A 22,184-nucleotide genomic window follows, 5' to 3' on the forward strand; every position below is an offset into this window, starting at 1 on the left:
GTGTCGCTATCCCGATCGATTTTTATGAGCCAGTGTGAGAGAACGAGAGAGACACGGCAGGACTTCTCCACCTCTGGGTGCTGAGCGCAGGAAGTCATTTATTATTTGAGGAGAAAAGCCCTTTAATGAAGTCAAACATCCAGAGGGGTAAGGCCTGTTTCTCCCTTTCTTTACAACAGAGCTGTGTGTGTGCGTGTGTGTGTCATCATAGCACACAAACCGCTCAATATGTTACTTCAGCCCCCGTGGCGCGCTCGCCACTGATTGCCCTAATTGATCTTTATAAAGAGTTATTGACTAGCGCAGGCAGCTAAGTGGTCAGTAGGTAGCGACACTTCTGTGGGCTTCAGCCTATCACAGCAGGAATTCATCCAGGAATAGAATTCAATTGGAGTGCGAACGCCTCATCACGTGGAATGAAAACAAACGGACAAAGCGACGGTGGCCCCGCTCACTGGAGCTGGGCAGTATATCGAGATTCAAGATATGTCGAGTTTTATATTTTGGCAAAATAGAAAATAATTTTACTTGTTTTATTTATGCAATCAAACAGTACAGATCATATCATTCAAGTATTTAATATTATTCATCCTTCTTTACAATTTTTTCCATATTTCTGAGATATATATTTTATAGCCAATTTTGTATTAAAATGCTTGTTTTAAAAGTCGCTGCTTACGCTACTTCTCACAATACCCAGACCTTCCCTTAAACAAGCCACACTACAGAACTCGACAGACAAGGCAACAACAGTGGAGATCAGCGCAGCTAGCCCTGAAATAGGAAGGACACACTTTATTATGTGTGTGACAACTTATGGAGCTGCACAAATACACGTTGGATGCCTGATTTTCAGGCAAGCTGTTTAGAAAGCATGGGTTGGCCCTAATAAGATGCATCACGTATGGAGCCGAAAAGTAAAGTTAATTTCCTTTTTTTGTTGTCTTGCTCGCTATAAGGCCTTTTGTGCATTTCTGTTGTCCTTTTGTGTATTTTCCCTGTAAAATCAATGTTTTTTTGGACCCATATTGTGTATTTGTATTGTCATTTTGTTTTTTTTTTTTTTTTTTTTTTTTAAGTAATTTTTGTGTATTTCTTGTTGTCGTTTTGCTTGTTTGTTAGTACTGTGGGTTTACGGAGTGATTTTTTGTGTTTTTCCTGTCTTTTGCATACTTTTGTAATTTTCTGTCATTTGGAGTAATGTGTGTATTAGTTGTTAATTTTTGTCACCGTTTTATATGTTTCTGTTGCATTTTCTGTTTTTCTTGTCTTTTACTGTATTTTCCTGCAATGTAATTATTTGTATTTTTTTAATGTATTCTTGCTTGTGTTTTGTGTATTTTTAGTCATTTTGTATGTTTACTTTGGGGGCCGCATAAAATTAGACCAAGGGCCGCCAGTTGCCCATGTATGACTTACTAGTTCCCATCCTGTCAAGAGTACTGATATATCCTACTCAAGTAGAAGTACTGTTATTTGATTGAAAATTGTACTCAAGTACAAGTGCAAGTAAGTCATACATAAAATATTCAATGCTGTTTTGGTGCATTATGTTTAATCTGATTGGTCGGCTATGATGTGACTCATTTAATTGTTGTCTGATCAATTCAGTTTTTGCAGTTTACAATTTCCACTGATCATTTTAAAACAAAAAATGATAACTAACTCAGTAACGGTTGGGTGTAGAAATGTAACATATTACTTTACTTCTTTTAAAACGTACTTAAGTACAAGTAAAATGACTGATTTAGGAATATACTCAAAAAAGTACAAGTACCCATAAAAACAACTCAATTACAAGTAAAGTGACTACTTGTATTTTGTTACTTTCACCTCCGCACATGCCTCACATCAGATGGATATCAAAGTTCCCCAGACATCAGAACAGTTCTTCCTTCTGCTTCTCAACAGTCTCACTGATTGCATTGCACCTTGATGATATCCATGAGAAGTGAAAAGATGAAGCACTGGAGTCTAAGGTAAAAGATCCTCACACGCGCACGCACACACACACACACACACACGCACACACACACACACACACACACACACACACACACACACACACACACACACACACACACACACACACACACACACACACACACAGCCTTCCTGACATTCATACATAAACCAAGAGGGACCACAAATGAAAAATCTCTAACTATGCAGTCATGCAAATGGACAAAACAGTTGCATATTTAATGTCAGAGGGAATGAGCAGCAGGACCCAAATTTCTCCCTCTGTGGAACCAATGGTGTTTCCAATGCAGGAATCATGCTCTTAATTTGTTGCAGACCAGATGGCTATATATGTGCACTTGGAAATAGAGCATAAAACACATATTTGGTTGCCAATGTTGGCAAACAAGGCCAGTACAGCTAACCTGGTTGGATTATATGAGCAAGGACACAGTTTGTTGACTTAAGTCAACACTAAACTGCAGGAAGAAAGGAGCTGTACAAATACTATTTGTCTTTGTATAAATAAATGAGTCATCCATCTATGGTGGCTGCAAAGTGCAAATCACTTTTACAAACTCCACAACAAATTCACATTTTTTAAAACAAATTTACATTGGACCTTGAATCACCAAAACAATCAATGTAGACTTTGACAGGAAACACAGACAATCGGTCTAGAATTTTCCTGCCCGATCCACTCTAGATTTAGGCTACGCACTACAATCTCAAAGAGTATATCGTGTCATCCATAAGTATGAATAGGATGATGAGAGTTCCCACTGAAGCATACTTCCAAGTTTGCATTTCAAACACATTAACAAACCCCTCAAGCACACTGAAGCTAAAGCTCTGTTGATTCTCCACCTTTGAAAGTACTGAAAACATTTTAAGTGAAAAAGTGACCAAGTAAAATATCAACATGCGCTCATTTGATCCATAAAACTTGTGGAAACACATTTAATTCCCATATTCCAGAGATTTTTGGAGCCCCTCCATTGTGCTACTGACTACACTTCTGGTTAACTTCAAAACAAAAGCCCCATTAACAAAAGCAATAAAAAACTAATTGAAGACAATAATAGATGCATTTATTTTGAAAATGGGATGTTTGACTATTAGCTTAAAGCTGGTCCCAGGACGATTTTACATTCTGCTCGCAATGCATCATGAGGCAGTTAAGTATGACTAGTGTGCCCTACTTACAAAAATGTCCCCATATAATAAACATCTGGGTATTTCTCTCGTACTCAATCTGTTCATACTATCTAATGTGAATGCACTACATACTTATTTTGACATCAAACTTTAGTACGTTAGTATGACATTTACAACACAACCATAGTGTTTAGTTTGTCTGGTAATTCTAGGACCACTGGATTTGTGGAGTTTGTAGTCGTGATGTCATATTTTACACCTGTGATATTACAAATGTTTTATACACATATTTTAGATGTAAAAATGTAACCTTGATGTACAAATATGTTGAAATTGATCTTTTACCCAAAACATCTGTATTTTTCTGCTACGACCCACTTGAGGTTAATTAACATATTGATATAAGTACACTGATGATGATAAATTAGGCAGTTTCACAATTATTCACAGTTATTTTGACTCATTGGTATCACACAAAATGCACATTTTAAACAAGGATGTATAGTATATACACATTCTGAGTGTTTTAGATGTTCGTGTGAATTTGGGATTTATAGGGGAGAAAGAAGGGAAATGGAAAGTTAAAGTAATGAAATTAATAAAACTTTACCAAAATTAAATTATGGACTATGAATCTAGAATTTTTGATTGAGAGAATTAGAATTTGCAAGCACACACCATTCTGCCAGAATGAATGCAGTTTTTTACCCTCTTTTGAACAGGCGTGATGACGACAGGATGTTTTCCACTCATTCACTATACGGGCCCGCGGGGAGACTGTCAGCCTGGATGGGTTCTGGTTCTCCTTCTCACAGGGCACCACTCCTGGGCGTCGATGGGTAGTTTAACCAACAAGTTCTCAAATCAAAGTCGGTAGAGTTCGTTTAAAGGTTACTCATTGAAAGCTATACAAATTGACTGGCTCCAAAAATTAGAAAAAGCTAATTCAAAAAATGGAGATAAAACCTAAAGTTAGTCATTGTGGAAGGGGCTTGCAGCCACTTCCTGACTGGAGAGAAGTTCAAATAATTTCTCAAAAATTCTGTATCACTAAACTGAAAAACTCCTCTAAGTTAGAGGCAAAGAGGAGGACTGGATGAGACTGAGCAGAGGTCAGAGTGTAAGAGTGCAAAAGAGCGAGGGATTTTATAAACATGTCAGGAGGTTATCTGATTGGCTAAAACACATCTGCAATACAGGAGTGAGTGAGACCTGATTGGTTAGCAGAAAGAAGCGGGAGTCTTAACTTTCCAATAAAGAAGACAAGATGGTGGGGCTATTCACATGTGTACTTTTAAACAAAAAGGGCAGAAATGGCCAAAATGGAGGATGGGTATGTGCAAGTTACAGGATGAATTTTCTTAAGACTTTTAAATAAAACTTTTATAAACATCATGAAATTCAGATTGTCAATTGATTATCTGTTAAATGACTGATTTGAATTATTTCTAGCTTTAAGCATAACCCAAAAGAAGAAAAAAAAAACATGTTGATTAATCACTAATGATTTAAGACACACCTTCCCTGGAAAAGTCTTAAAGGTATTGTAGACGATGTTTAGCTTCCGGGTGGATCATCAATATTATTGGTTCTACCAATTGTCAATCATGTTTATGAAAGGCCGTCGTACGTGCTCGTGCTCATGCCCGGTGCGCACCGGGTCCTTTGAAAATGGATTTTCACTTACCGGTGGCGAGTCTGACATAGTGGAAAAAGTGCTTTTGTAAGGTAAGCTTGTATGACCGATGTCCACACCAACTTGTAAACAGAGCTGTGCACGAGGAAAACGGGGCTCGTGCACGCTCTCCCGCACACGTAGGCGTGTTGCGCATGCGCGTTTTTTTTTTTCAAAATGTGGAGAGGGTGTTTCTTTTTTAAAAATCGTCCACAATACCTTTAAGTTAGAGATTAAAACAATAATAATAATACTACTAATAATAATGCATAAATTTTATATAGTGCTTTTTTGGACACTCAAAATCGCTTTACAGAATCAAGGGATTATTCTTTCACTCCACCCTTAGTGGTGGTAAGCTACTGTTGTAGCCACAGCTGCCCTGGGGCAGACTGACGGAAGCGAGGCTGCCAAAGTGCGCCATCGGCCCCTCCGTCCACCACCAACACTCACACTACATTCATATTTCGCAATGTGAGTAAAGTGCCTTGCCCAAGGACACAATGACAGATACCACTGGGGTGACTGCCACGACATTGTGGTACCAGGAATTCTCAGTGGTCTCCCATCTACCTACTAACCAGGCCCAAACCCGCGTAGCTTCCGAGATCTAATGGTTTAAAAGTTGAGGTCACATGTCTTAAATGGATAACACGTGTAGTTCTGCCTTTAAAGCATTGGATGGTGTTGTAGCTTTTATTTTTATTTCTTCCTTTCCAATCTTCATGTTGAAAAAGATGTCTCTGATGTAGGGTGTCAGGTTATCTCTGTGGTATGTGTCTGTTCTTTGGGGAGGATGATGGGAGTGTCAGCAAGGGGTCTGCAGGTGTGGATGAAGAAGGGCTGGGATTTGAAGAAATTTTCCTTGGTCCTTTTTGTCTGTTTTTGAGTCATAAAATTTCAAATGTGCAACAGCATTTATTCAGTTAAAGAAATCATGCAGCCACTAAAGAGGTGCGTAAACTTTATAAACGTGTTGGTATATGAGGGTCACATGATCAACATTCATGTCAGCATTAAAATAATGACTATTCAGAGCATTAATACAGGAAATAACAAAGAGTTTGATCATCTTTGAATATTTTTGTTGTCATTTTGTGGATTTGGAATACTGTCGTGTTTTTAGAATAATTTTGTGTATTTTTCTGTAATTTCTGTAGGTTTGTTGTAGACATTTTGTTTATTTTTAATTTTCTTTGTATAAGTCATTTTGTGTGTTTTTATTGTCCTTTTGTATATTTGGCTGTAATTTCCTTTGAATTTTGTATTGTTCTTGCTTCCATTTTTGTATTGTATAAAATTGTTCCTGATTTTTGTGTTTTGGGGGTAAGTGGAAGCAATTTGTGTTATTTAGGAGTTGTTTTTATCATTTTATATTTAAAATAATATTATTATTAATAATATTTTTTAATTCTCTAGTACTTTTTGGTTACTTTACATTGAAGATTTATTATTTTGTTATGAGAGCATCCAAAGACCAATAATGAGTGTTCATGTGATTTAAATTAATGGTTGTTGTAAATCAATTAATGTAAATACAATTGTTATAATCATAATTATTTCTCTGTAATCTTGACATCCCTAGTTAGTTATAGGAGCTTTTTTTGTTGACTTTAATATAGAAATATTATGACTTTAATATCAAAATATTACGACTTTAATATCAAAATATTACGACTTTAATATCAAAATATTACGACTTTAATCTCGAATTATAACAACTTAAATCTTAAAATGTTATGACTTTAATATTAAAATTTAAGATTTTATTAAAATACAACTTTAATCTTGTAGTGCCCAGATTTTTTTGTTATTTTAATGTGGCCCTAATACGCTGTTGTAAAATATTTATCTTATCAGAAGCAGAAAAGTTTTATATACATTATATTATAATATAACATACCACTGACCATACACCAGATCTGCAACACTTAAAACATTTGTCACAATGTTTCAGTGAAAATAAACATTTAAAGATGGTTAATTTAATCCTAAAACTGCATCACGTGTAGCAGTATTTAACTGAACTAAGTAGTTACTACATCTGTCATCTATCTTTGTGAGTTTGATTCCTCGAATGTAAATTAGGGGACATCACATCAATCAATAAATCAAATGTTATTTGTATAGCACTTTTCATATATATATAATTAAAAGTGCTTTATATCATTAAAATACAATAAAAAAATACCCCATGCAAACAATCCACAGAAAACCCCACAATAAAATGCAGCTCAAAGAGCCTTCAGAAAGACAACAACAAACAGAAAATCCACCCCGTACAAACCCTGTCCACTGCACACAGAAACACAGGTTAAAATAAGGACAATGGCCCGTAGGCCCTGTGTGTTGGTGACCACTGCTCTATCGTGTACAGTGAAACTAAATCAAAGCAGCTAAAAAAAAAAAAAAGAATGCCAGATTTCTCACCACGCTTCCCCTTTGGCCAATTCGATTAGAGTAGTGAGATAGAATTAATCAGCACTGGTCCTTTTGACCTTAACATGAAGGCTGTGGCCCCCTTAGCTGGGGTATTAGTGTGAGAATTGCCACTGGGTAATGGCAGGTGATTAGAGGGCTCACACCTCCACTGTACAGCCTCTGGAGCTGAAAACTGGGATGGCACACACGCGCACACACACACAGAAAGAGAGAAAAGTGTTGAAGATGTACAGAGCCAATAAGCAACAGCTACAGAGACCAGAGGCAGATGCAAACCCACACAGTCTGCTCTGCTGGCAGCTGCCTTTTCTTAGACAGCACATTTACTCGTTGGATTCCAGACACTGAAGAATAAATCCACAAGGAGTGGGAACGCTTTGAGGTAGACTCACACACTGTTGGTGCCGACACACTTTAAATAACCCCCTCTTTTCTCTGCAAAGCTTCTCATTGCTGATGTTTTCAGTGAAAGCAGTGATGATTCAGTTAAACAGAATATTAGCACCGTCCAACAACTCCAACCTGAGCTCTGGGGTGCTTTTGCTTTACATAAAGAATGGAGGAAAGTGCATGCGGTCTAACACTGTGTGGCTTACTAAGTATAGAAACAAATCGAAAAAGAAAATACACAAAGCAACAGCAACAAAACAAACAAAATTAGAAGAGGTAGATTAACAAATAAGATTGATGTAGTTGGATCGTAGGAATATAAATGGGATTCATCAGTCTAATGCAGTGTTTTTCAAAAGGGGGTACGTGTACTCCTAGGGGTATGCAATGGCACTACAGGAGGTACTTGAATGAGAGAGAGTGGAAAATTAACAAATAAAGTGATAAAACTATAAAAAATAAAACTATTCCGGAGCCTCTAAATCATGGTTTTTCAACCTTGGGGTCGGGACCCCATGTGGGGTTGGCCTGAAATTTCTGAAAAATGAAAATAGATTTTAGAGATCTGTGAATTATTATAAAATTAAAACAACACAAGTTATAACAACTGTATTTCTATACATTCACTTTGTGAAATAAAAATTTTGTTCAACTAAAATGCAGTAAAAAAAAAAATAATAACTGAGATCAAACATGATCAAAAACGAACTCGAGAAAAAAATGTTTTTGGGGTCGCCAGATATTCCTGATATCAAAATGGGGTCACAATCCATTAAAGGTTGGGAACCAGTGCACTAAATCCTGTTTCATTCCACTTATTCACAAATATTCTTTAGAATGTGTGTTATCACTCATTCATTCATAATTATGCTCTATAGTTGTTTTGAAATAGTTTTCTCAGCAAAATGTTGTAGTCGGACAAAACGTGGAACTTGGATTCAGAAGTAAAAGACGGGGTACAAGAGCCAAAGAAGTTTGAGAACCACTGCATTAGAAGATCTATGCCTAACAAAATACATTATTATGTACCATATTCATTTAATTGCCTTTTAAAAATAGGACTACTTTACAGTTTTATAGCCTGTATTACACCATCTTGAAATCACATGATTGATGTCACACGGCCCACTGCCCTATTGTTGTGACTTTTCAAGCTGGGTCATGACACAATCTACTTAATGACACCAAAAACACAAAATGAATGCAAAAACAGACAACAAAATACACAATGATTATTGTAAAAAAATGAAAAAACATTTGTTTTCTGTGTAAATGTTCTGATTGGTCTTTATTCTAATGCTGACATGAATGTTGATCATGTTGCTCTGGGATCAGATACAATCACATGTTTGTGGCCCCGCCCCCTGTGATAAATTCTGAGCTACAGTGTGTTTCATGTTTTGTTGGTTGATAAATTGCGAGCAGTGTTGAATTTCGAGGAAAGGCAAAGCTGACATTGAAGAAGGAAATGGTTGAAGTTTTGGTGACTATGTCCAACCACACCAATGTATCTGCTCCAATCAAAACACATCTCATGTCTGCGAAGAGGAGGGAAATGCCCCAGTGCCTCATGGGAAATCACCCTCTTAATTCAGCAGGTTGGGTATCTGTCGACAGACGTAGATTATGGGACTCCTTATGGTCCTCCTCATTGCTTTTCTCAGGCAATCTTAGAGAAAATACCGAAACAGATTTGTCAGAGATTTCATGGTGATCTGATGACAAAGTCTCCCCTGATTCAATAACCCACACCTACACAAAAAGCTCATCTGCTTTCTCACAACTGTCTCTACTCTTCCTTGTGTTGAGCTGACAAATGACAGCAAGCTTGACAGATTCAGAAGAAACACTAGACTCCGACAAACCCTGAAACATCAACCGGCAGCTGGAGTCATTCATTAACGTTCCATGAAGCAAACAAAACGACAAGAATAACTCACAAAAGACTCAACACAGCTCTGCTACGCAGAGGTGAAAGTAACGGATTACAAGTACTTACGTTACTGTAATTGAGTTACTTTTATGGGTACTTGTACTTTTTTGAGTATATTTCTAAATCAGTAGTTTTACTTGTACTTAAGTATGTTTCCTAAAGCCGTGATGAAGACAAAGTGGATAGGAAAAGAGTAAGTAGGGAATATTTGGACCACCTTGTGATGTAGTAAGGAGATGTGGATCGCCTCAGTCCAGGCCTCCGACCCACTATCATTAGTTCTTCTTGCCCACTCTTGTTGTCATGGATACAAAGCCTTTTTTTGCCAGCAGATATCTTCTATAATGAGACACGTGACACAGAACTGAGTGTGTGAGACCTGAGTCTCCTCCAAACGTCTCTGTTCATTCACAATTGTGAATCTGAATCCAAACTGTCCTCGTCTGGAGGGAACAAAGAGTCTAAACAGATTTGTGTCCGCCTGCCTACACGCACACGCACAAACACACACACACACAGCTGCTGCAGGTGGAAGGAGGCACGGAAAAGAGGATGAGCAGCGGATCACTTCTTATCTCCTGTCAGGTCAGCAGCTCTCACCCCTTAAAGCTACTGTCCTTTATTCTGTAGCAGAAATGTAATTTCCTTTTCAAAATAAAGGACTCTATCATAAAAAAGAAGAGATAAGACCTGCAGATCTGTCAAGTGATTCGTGAAAAGTCAGAGGTGTGATCCTGACTTTTGGATATTCACCATGGACATGGAATGTATCAGAAGGCTCGGCTTGGCTTTCCTAAAGACTTCACCAACATCAACAATCCAAGAAAATGTAGTTGATTTAACAAAACAAATAGTGATGGCAAGGATTTTCTCAGAAATTCTGAGCAATAAACAAATGAACGAACAAAAGAAAAGAAAAGATGAATAGGATTAGAAGAGTCATTCTTTGTCTCATAATGATTGCACTTCTTGTAGTGTTGACCTTTGACAGCATGTGCAGACAAGGGAAAAAAAAAAAAAAAGACTTTGTTGATATCCAGAATGCACACAACTGTGGAGCTCTTAGTGACTTTTTTCTCAATAGAGACTAGTGACAAATGTAGGGAATTTATCTTGTGTTATTGGAGAGTTTTCTGGAGTTTTAGAACAGTGGTTCCAGAAATGTTTGGACCGTGATCCCATCTTCATATCAAGAATTTCTGGCGAGCCTAAAGACTTCTTAAGAATTCTTTTTTGGTCATTTTTGTTATACTGTACAGACAAATACAAAATTGCCAGTATTAGTAACAAGTAGTGCCAGCTCAGATATTTTTATACTGCATTTTGTTGTAATTTTTATTAACTAGATTTACTGTATATTTGACAAAGTGAAAGAATAGAATACAGTTGTTTACGATTGTGTGTTGTTTTAATTTGTAAAAGAATAATAATATAAAAATAAACAATTTTTATTCAGTAATTTTTTTTTTTTATCAATTACTGCACTTTCTGCTTTGAGCCCCTCCCCCGTCCCAAAGTGCTCACAGGCAGCTGCAGATCAGAGCAGGCCTGCACCACTCCACATCCAGACTGTAAATACATTGCTCATGTTCTCTCCACCTTGGATAAGCTTCTCTTAGGTTTACACGTGATTTATCCCATCTGTTCTTACTCTCCCTCTGAAACCAGTATGAGGGGCGGACCCTGTGCAGTCATGGAGGTCCGCACAGACTCAAAGAGGACCTCCATAAGTCCATTCCTCCCGAGTGCCTTAAGACTGTTGCTTTTCCATGTCGGTCTTCCTGGAGCAACCGTGGCTCATGTAGTAGACATGTTTGGGGTTCGATATAAGTCTATACCTGTCTGTAAGACACTGAGCCTTAAGTTGCTCCTAGTGTTAGACTAGCGCATTGCATGGCAGCTCAGTCCCATTCGTGTGATAATGTGAGTGTGAATGGGTGAATGTGCTGATATTGTAAAGCGATTTTAGACTACTTCAGTGTGGGGATAAAGCGCTATGTAAATTGATTCCATTTACCATTCAGTTTTCGGCCCACTTCAACCATTGTGTTTAACTCCCAATTTCCACTGGATCCGTAACTGCTGTGTATCTGCTGTAGATGAAGGGAAAAAGCAGAGATGAAGAACAAAGGGGGTGGGACACCGAGAGGATGACTAAAAGGGAGGTGGGTGCGCTCTGTAATTTCAGGCAGGTAAAGAGGAAACGTGAGAGAAGGTCCTCTTTTACAAGAACACAATGCAATAAAACACTCTGAGATGAAGTGTTTGATGGAGGGAGACACTGAGGGAGACAGAGGAAGCAGCTGAGGGTCTGCTCAGAAGGAGCACAGCACACTCCAGCTGAGGGCGACTAATGGACATGCACTATTCTGGGTGTGGGTGTGAGTCTGTGACAGCTCTCAGAGGCCCAGCCAAGCCAAGTCAAGGCGCCTGCAGCTGAATGACAAACACCATCACATTTAATGAGTTGGGAGAACAACAACTTTCCTTCAGCATCAGGAAGAAGGAAATCAAAGACGCTTAAAAATGATCATAAACAACAACCTAATGAAATATCACAAGTCCTCCATAGGTCACAATCACACACCAACCAATGGCTGTCTTCATATACTAATCCAGGCATGGGTAATTTATCACAAGGGACACAAACATGTGATTATTGATCTGAGAGTCGTATGATCAACATTCATGTCAGCATTAGAATAAAGAGTATTAATCAAAGCATTAACATAGGAAACAACAAAGAGGTTTTGTGGTTGTTTTGTTTTCACGTTTGTGTATTCTTTTTGTCATTCGTATGTTTTCTTCCCATTTTGTGCATTTTTTAAATACTTTTTTTTTTAAGTCATTCTGGTTATTTTTTGTAGTCATTTTGTGAATTATAGGAGACAGAAATCCTTACAACGCTCTTCACTGTTTCTCACATTAAGGTCGTAAATCCTCGTCAATCCATTCCATGCAGATCTGGTCCAAGGCATTAGCATTTTTGAATGTGTTCAGAATGCCTGATTCTTTCCATTATATGAGCATGTGTAAAACAGACAAAAACAATTTCATAGAATCCCTTACAGGCATTCAGTGCTACAAAGCAACATCAAAGTCAGCTTTTCATTTTTTTTTTTTTACCTTCTAACTCCACTTTGATTTATGACATCCAGTGGCTTTTAAAGTAAAGGCATGAAAAATCATGGCATCAAACCACAGTAAAAAGGATTGAAGATTGTAGAATGATTGGTAGCTTTGATTTGTGTGTGTGTGTGTGTGTGTGCGTGCGTGCGTGCGTGCGTGTGTGCGTGCGTGCGTGCGTGTGTGTACGCGTGTGTGTGTGTGTGTGAGAGAAACCACTGTCTTCTTGACCTATTCTCTGTGACATTCACACATGCTGTGACACTGCACTGAAGTCTTACACAGTAAAACACACACTTGATGATCACAGTTTATAGCTCATGCTCCAGTGCACGTAACACTCCCATATACACTTGTTAGCATTTACTCACATCTACAACAACGTTTACAGCAGTGTAATCAATGTGTTGTGATGGTAAGCACTGGAAACACTGCTCCCTGATCAAGGTCTACCTGAAGAGGAACAATTTTACAATGACTTCTATTGGTGTACACGCAGCATGTGTCCTCAACACCAAGACAACAACTGCAGATGTCCTTTTATAGTTATTGGAGGAAAAATGACCTGCTTAAGAAGGGCTGGGACAATGGGATTTTGTGCCAATTCACTAATACTCTGAAGCTGATTTGATAATTCTGATTCATTACATTACTATGTGTATTGCAATTTGATAATTCATTTCCTTATTTTCCCTTTTCCAAATCATACATATTGTTTATCCCTGTAAAGCATCTTTGAGCACTGTAAAAGCGCTATACAAATAAAATGTAGGGATGTTACGATTAATCGTAAGGCAGTTAAAAATCGATTCATAGGTATCACGGTTGATATCGATTTTCTGAAAATTGAATCGCAGTACTTTTTTTTAACTTTATCCACAAGTGTAGGCGGCGGGCGGAGTCTGCAAATACTTTCTTTCTGGCCGCCTTCTACTCTTAAATATGTTAATAAATGATTCATTACCCCTTTAGCACCGAAAGAATATCTGTAATATTACTTGAATATCTGTAAAAGTCACGTTTTTCTATTAGCTCTGTCTGCTAGCATAGCTTCTCTTCATCACTGCATGATATCTGCATGCCAACCGACCACTGTGTTACCAGCGCCCTCTGCTGGTCCAAACAAATATGACGTAAATCAGTGTAATCACGTTTTTTTTTTTTTTTTTTAAAGTCCAATTGTTAAGGCAAAAAATACATTTTCAGTTGCACTTTTAAAAGAAAAAGAACTATTATGCAGTTTTGCATTGTTTATTATAGAACCACAATTTAAATTAATAGGCTTCATTTTCATTTGTATTATTCCTTTATTTATTTCATTCAAGATTTTTTTTTAGTTAAATTGCATTGTTTTGAATTGTTTATCAATGAATTCTTTTGACAATGAAAAATAAAAGGAAAATAGTACAGTATTTTCTAGTTTTTTTCCCAAAAAAAAAAATTGTCTACAGTCCCATTTTGTAAAATAAATCGTGAGAGAATTGTATCATGAACCCAGTATCGTGAATCGAATCGTATCGGGAGTTGAGTGAATCGTTACATTCCTAATAAAATGTATTATTATTATTATTTTTAGAAGTATAGTCCTACACTTCTGGAAACAATATATCATGTTGTCATAGTCCTAAAAACAATTCACATCGTCAGTCAGTCAGTCAGTCACTCACTCAGACATTGTTTACATTGCACATGAACATGCACGACACAACATGTAGTACCAGTATGTTTTAGGTAGGGCTGGGCGATGTGGACAACAATTCATATCTCAATATTTTTTTTATCAAATACAATATAATATACGATATAAATCTTGCTATTTTTAATACAAATAAATACTGACCAGAAAGACAATTGAGGGTAAATATTTCTGATGCAAAATGCCATACGGGCACATTTATTAACAAACAGCTGCACACACAATATGTGCCACTTTTGGCTTTTTCTCCTATAAAGGAGAACAGTGAGTTGTGCTTGTCGTGCTGTAGTTTAATACAAAATTAGTGTAAATAGTAAATAAGTAAATATACAGGTATATATATATATATATATATATATATATATATATATATATATATTTATACATACATACATACACACACACACTGGTCATTGTCAGCTTCTAATGAATATGTAAAAATGTAGAAAAAAATATTTGCATAGAAAGTGTATAACTCTGAGGTGTAACAAAAAATAACTTAATTCTTTAAAAGAATTAAGTTATCACAAGAAATCACATTTCTTGTGATTCAAAACATTGTTTGTGCAACATTGTACTATTCTATAATGTAAACGATGAACAGAAAATTAGAACCTCAGCTGTAAAGCTGGCATGATTAGCTTATTTAAAACTTGGTTTGAAATGCAATTATGTAATGTAAACAATGTACAGTCATTTTTCAATGTAGCAGTAGAACATCAGTAATGATAAATCATTGGTTCCTATCAACAGCAGCAATGAAAAATGGAAAAAAAATTCTATTTAGAGAGTGCATGGCTTATTAGCCAGAACATTGTTTTGTTTTGTTGTTTTCCTAAAAAAGATGTTTTGTTTTCCTTTGTTTTTTAACTTCAGTGTATTGCATGGTGTTACTTTCGTCCTGACTATGGGGGACAAATGTAACAAAGTGCAACATATAGTCAACATCAAATTCCACATTACACAGAAGATAGGGTAATTTAAATTGGATTAATATAAACTAAATTGATCAGAATTTAATCAATAAACCTGCTCAGATTCAGTAAATCATTGATCCCTGAGAGGAAATCAGGTGACATTAATGTTGTTCTCATACATCTTTATATGACATATAAATAATTAAAAAGGAGAAGTCAGAATAACACATGACACTACAATTTATATCTACCTTTTAATTGTGTGTACTTTATTTTGACATACATTTTTGTTTAATTATGAGTTTTTTTTATTTATTATTATTTATTTAACCTGTTTTGAGTGTGATTGGGAAAGATGTAATTAAACAGAAATGTGTAAACTGACAGTGAGATGAGTACAATTTTGAAATGGAAAATCGGAGGCTCTAGCAAAGCTGTCATTAAGTTTATTTGACCAAATCTCCCTACAGAACTACTGTCCTGCCGTCATACTGGGTTACAAACCTATCCTAAAGGGATCATCCAGTGTTTATACAAGTTTGACCTAAAGTCTTTGAAATCTACTTATTAGAAGATGTATGCTTTACAAAACACATTACTATGCACTATATTCATTAAATTGCCTTTTAAAAATGGGACTACTTCATAGCCTGTGTTCCACTATCTTGAAATTGTGTGATTCATGATGTCACACGGCCCCACTTTTTATTGTTTTCTACTGACGTGAAGCATTCAGCCTGTTTTTTCAGTATTTTAGCTGCTTTTTCACTCAAAATGACAACTTGTGCTGCTTTTGGTTGCTCTAAAAAAATCAGGAAAAGTTAAAGATGCTGATGTAACCCTGATGTTTCAAGGGTTAAAATACCTGAAGCTGTGCAATATAATAAAGAATCCCTATCAATAACTAAAGCATCACTAGAATTAAACTGAAGATCATTTTTGCCACATCAATATTGAATTTGAGATAAAGCCTAACATGAGATGTCTTAGAGAGAATGAAATAAAACATTTTCAGAATATAACTTGAAAGTCTTTTCTGAAGCAAAAAGCTTCTATGGTCGACCCTTATGATGACCTGCATTTGTCGGCATGAGTCTAATGTTATAATAGATGCTGCCATGGATTTAAACGTCTGTGCATTATCAAAGACAATTTAAAAAAAAAAAAAATGACTGTTAACCTAATGACTGCTTTTAAACATTAATTTGACAAATTTATCAAAGTCAAAACCCGGAAACGTCTCCACTCATGTCTTTGACTCAGGATGCTCTAGCTGCGATAACACTCTTTGGATCATTTTCCATTCACATAACCATCTTAAACATAACACCTAACAATAAAGTGACTCTTGCTTTACTGAAACCACTGTGTACCACCATCATTTTTTGTTTCATGCTGTGGACACAACTTTTAAACTCAATGCGTTTTGATCAAGTTATTTCGTGTGAATGCATCTTATTACAACACTTCATTCATGTGCGCAGCACGTAAAATGTGCAAATTGTGTTGACAGGCACACAAAGTGAATTGAAAGCCAAACTAGGAATGTAACTAAATTTCCGTGTCACAAAATAAACAATTATATAAAAGTTAAAGATTCATAAAATCAATTCAAGTAAAAAGGTTTGACCATTTGACCCTCCTACTTCCCGTAGAAGCTCAGACACTGCATGTTTACAGAGCTCGAGACTGCGACCAAAATGGTCGCATATGCAAGTATATTTTCAATGTGTGCGAGTGAAAATTTTATCTAGTCGCATCCGTGCGAGTTCTTATAGGGCAGGGGTGTCCAATTCCGGTTCTCGAGGGCCACTATCCAGCATGTTTTAGATGTTTCCCTCTTCCAACACACCTGATCCCTGTTAGAGGGTGACCTTATTTTATACGGAGCGGCTGGGCGCTTCATCACGTCCCACAGAGTGCACTTCTCTTTATCTCTCGCTGCGCTGTGGGATTATCGTAAAACCATCTCTAAAAAGGCACTGCAAATTAGCTGGCGGCTAGGTTGACCGAGGATTTCGGAGTGGAGGCTGGCTTGACCGCAGTGCTGCTGGTGAGGAGACGGTACACGCGCACGCAACTTTGCTGCGGGTAATGCAACGGTGAATGCACCGAGTATTAAACACCAATGAGCTCCTTTGGAGTGCGCGTGGTACACTATGAACAGAGCCAGGCAATAACGAGTCCTTCACTGAGTGTGCGTTCACATTGAGAGCAGCAGTAAAAAGGAAGAACGTGCCGAGCTCAGCGATAGAGCATACATCAAATTAAATCAAACATTATTCTATATAATTTTAACTGTATAGAATTTCATACATTGTCTTCATTGAGAAAGTATTTTCAGCTCCAGGAGGACTTTAATCCAGGTGATGTGAGGTTAAATGGTTCCTTGTAGAGTAAGGAACAGGGTTAGGAGACCCCACTAAAAGAACTGGACCCTCTGAATTTAATTCCATGGGGTGAAGCAATGCAGATGTTAAGTTGGTTTTGCTACTATTAACTTAATTCAAGTGCAGCATTTCTGTAAAATAAAAAAAAACAGAATATGTGTAACCTGTTGTTATGCTTTGCTGTTATTTAAAAAAAAAAAAAAAGTTACATCTTTTAAAATTATCTAAACTAAATCACCTGTTATTTCAGCCACTGCTTGTTTCAGAAAAACTTAATATTGACACTAAAACATTAAAACATTTAGCAAATATATCTCGAGTCATTGTCAATCTTTACGTCATACAAAACTACGGTACGCCAGTTAAGTCAACTATTCATTAGCATCCATGGCTATGCTGTACACTACCCCCATCCCCGCTCAAAAAAAAAGGTGCGACCAAATTCTGTGCTGGTGTGACCAACTGAAAAAGTTAGTCGCACCAGTGCCACCACTGGAAAAGTTAGTGTAGAGCCCTGGTTTACAAGATGGAGGAGAACTCGAATGCTTCCTCAGCTTATAAGTCGGTGGTATGTCGTGTAGAAGTGTGCCAATACATCGATTATTAGATTAATCACGACTCAACACGTGATGATTCGATAACGATTCAAAAATGTTAAAATTTGATTGTTTTTAGCGTGTTGGTGTCTGCTACCCTCAGTCTGCTCCCCTAGCAAACAACAGTGTAGAGGATCACACTCAGATGAGTTGAATGCCTCTGGAGAATGAGCTCTGCAGCTGTACAAGCCTTTTCAATTAGGCTCTTTGCTTTGCTCTCCATGTTTCACCATTACCGTCTTTTAAAAAAAAAACAGAGGTCAGGGACAAGACTGTCCTAAGACCTCCTATTTAAAGTGATAGCAAAAAATGGGAGGAAAATACGGAATTCACTTCCTGAAATGGAAATGGCAATAAAACTGAATCAAGCGGCTATTGCAATATGACACTAAATATTGCCTCAAAATATTGAGAATTTGTAAATGCTTCAGAGAGACAGAAATGTCAATTCCTGTGCAAAATAATAATAACAATGCACTGGATTTTAAATAGAACTTTTTATAGACACTCAAAGCGCTTTAGATTGGTGTGCATTATTATTTCATTCCACACACAGTGGTGGTAAGCTACTATTGTAGCCACAGCTGCCCTGGGGCAGACTGACAGAAGCGAGGCTGCCATAATGCGTTATCAGCCCCTCTGACCAACACTCACTCACACACTACATTCATATGAAGCAATGTGGGTAAAGTGCCATGCCCAAGGACACCATGGCAATGACTTGGCTAGAGTGGGATTTGAATCCCCAACCCTTCTATTATTGGATGATCCACTCTACCACTGAGCCACGGTCTGACATAATATATCTGTTTGTTGTTGCGTTTATAAAACATTCCTTTAACAGCATTCTCGTGCGATTATGTAAATATCGCGAGAACTCCTTGGTTTCGTGACGTCAGTAGTCCGACCGGACTGCACCGTGGCGCACTCAAAACGCAACCGGTGGGGATTCTTGGACGGCGGACAGAGGAGCAAAACCGGATTGAAGAGAAGAACGCTGTGTGCAAACAGCACTATGTGACCCAACCTGAACAAAAGTTCTAAATATCTGTCCGAACCCGGCCCGTCGGGTCCCGTCAGAGTTCGGGAGGGGGAGAGAGCCTCATATCGTGAGTTGACTATTTTGTTACAGAGAGAGAAAGAGAGAGATGTCGTTTTTATCAGCTGTGGTATCTTGTTTGCATGAATTTGAGCTTTGCACAATGTTTTGAAGTGAAACTCGCTGTGTTTTTAAATGGCAAACAAATGTATATATAGAATAACTCCAGGCAGTGGTGCCGCCAGCAGGAATCCTGTACACACTGTGCGTACAATTTTTTTTAAAGGTGTGAATTATTATTTTTTTTTTGAGTAAAAATATACTTTGAGTTATCGAGTTCATTAGAATCATCTCTTGCCGCTTCATGCTCTGGTAGCTATCCATGGTGCTGAACCGGGTGACAGCAGTATAACTCAGAGCGGAGCGTTCTTGTGCCCCCTGCAGTTTTCTTAATGCCCCCCCATTGAATTTTGTCTGGCGCCGACTCTGATCCCCTGTGATCAGCAAACAGTTGAGGGCTGATGGCTGCAGTTACACTAATCACTGTGGTGTCACTATGGAGTCTGATTTCTAGATCCTGCCCTATGCTCCTTTAGCCATCCCATACACGACTAGCGGCTAAGAAAAAACTGCTCAATGTAAAATCACCAAGGCTAACTGAACGAGCGAAAAAAAGTCATAGAGCCAAAAACATTTAGTTTAAAAGAAATGCTAGAAGAGACCAAAGTGCTTTAATTGAAAACCAATGAAGCTAATGAAGCTGAACAAGCTGCAGCTGAAGGAGAACTGAGCAGGATATACATCACTAAGCCACTCTGAGGTTAATATAACACCAACACCTTTCTAGTCAAAGATAGATACAGAAAAGTTATAAATGCTGAACAGGAACAAGCCATGAGGTGGTTCCAACACTTTGAAGAGCTGCTACATTGGCCAGAAGCTGATGATCCAGCCCAACCAAACCCTGTGGATGATACAGAAGTCATCGACACTATTCCATCTACTCAAGCTGAAGTATTAGCAGCTATCAAGCTCCCGGACATGCAGAGGGTCACTGCTTACCCCGTTTTTTTACGGTTTTATCTCACAATCGCCACACTATCCATGTTCCACACTTGCTCTGATCGGAGTGTGTGGTGCTGGGAACGTCAGTTCTGCACGTAGCACCATTTTCTGTCCCGTAAACTCCTTTCCTCTCTCCCTCTTAGCTCTGCTGAGCATGGATGATCTCTCATCCAAAGGTGCACTGCTACCTCCTACATGTCACCTATTATTTTGCTATCTGGCTCACAGGCTGGGGGTATTTTGTACCCACCTCCACAGCCCCCCTCCCCCCGACACGCCGGGATGACCCGTTTGGCCCGGTTAGTTGATGGTGTTATCTCACGATCACAACATAATCAAAAATCCACTCAGGTCCACACAGGTTCTGTGTTAGTATGTGGTGTTGTGAGCTGCTGGATACGTCACAATATCACTTCATCGCGCCAGTATCTCACTTCTTTTCCTGCTTCTTCCTCCTTTGCTGGGTAGCATCAGTGGCTAATCTCTCATCTAAAGGTGCACTACTGCCATCTTCAGGACACAGTTGGTCACTACAACACCCCACAGCTTAGATATTGATGAGAGACCTCCGCCAGGGTGTTTTCTAGTAATCCCCGTGAAAAAACGCAAATCTTGTCAATGGCACTGAGCGTTTGGATTTGAAATGATGAGATATCTCGTCAATGGCACTGAATGAGTTAAAGACTAAGCAAACCCATTATATCAATATATGAGAACATCACGTCATACCCAGTGACTGGTGTAGAGGGCTAATTTGCAACTTGTAACAATTGGAGGGGAATGACCGTACTTTCAATTCCCAGTAGGATATTCCTTAGAAGGGTAGACACAACAGTGGACAAAACTTAAGACAGGAACAGGCAGGACTTTGCTGGGGCAGGGGCTGGAGTGGAATGTACCTCTGATCGTTAAACTTTATTAACAGTTTTCATCTTAATAGTCTTTAGTGTTTACCCTAGGAGTACGCAATAGCACTACAGGGGGTACTTGAGAGAGAGAGAGAGAGAGTGAAAAATTCACAAATAAAGAGTCTTGGTCCCAACCCAGGTGTGATATGACCGGAAGTGATAAAAACAAAAACTATAGAAATAAATATATTCATGAGCCACTAAATCATTGTTTTCAACCTTGGGTTTGGTACCTCATGTGGGGTCACCTTCTGTTTAAATGGGACTCCAAAAACACAAATAAATACATAAAAGGTCAACAAAAAAACACAAAAGGGACAACAACAAAAAACACACAAAACAACTAAAAAATAAATAAATAAAAAATACAACAACAAGAAATCAAAAAATGGCCAAAAACACACAAAATAAGATGGAAATACAAAAAATCAGTTTCCTGTGTTAATACTCAGATTGGTCATTCTTCTAAATGCTGACATAATGATAATGATAAGTGATGAGCACTTTTCTTTTGTAAAATTGTAAAGTCATGTTTCAAGACACAAGTGTCTCTGGGGTTGGACTCTGCCTACACTGTGTCTTCCTCTTTCTTCTTCACAGGGGTCTGTTCAGTTCCAGTCTGCCACCGCACAATTCAGCCTGAACAATCCAGAACACCTCCCATGGCTTTTCTCCCGCTGTCCCTGTGACAGTGTGTTAGCACCTGGGGAACGAGCAGAGGATGAAGGAGGAGGCTTTAACAAGGTGTATCGAGTGCAATCACGAGGGATATGATTCGCCCCATCCAGCCCCATACCCCATTTTCCATCCTCATCACCGCCTTCATTTCCCACGCTTACATTCCCCTTTTCCATCTCTTTATGTGAATCTTCTACCTACGCCCATAA

The 22,184-nt window shown here is 38.0% G+C and overlaps 1 protein-coding gene across 5 annotated transcripts in view; it reads right to left on the bottom strand.

Moving 5' to 3' along the window:
• Positions 1–22,184, bottom strand: part of slc8a3 (solute carrier family 8 member 3) — a 227,071-nt gene that overhangs the window by 84,343 nt on the left and 120,544 nt on the right. The gene's annotated exons all lie outside the window — the stretch shown is intronic.

The sequence above is a fragment of the Gouania willdenowi genome, chromosome 22 (assembly GCF_900634775.1).
Source record: "Gouania willdenowi chromosome 22, fGouWil2.1, whole genome shotgun sequence".
NCBI classification, from domain to species: Eukaryota; Metazoa; Chordata; class Actinopteri; order Blenniiformes; family Gobiesocidae; genus Gouania; species Gouania willdenowi.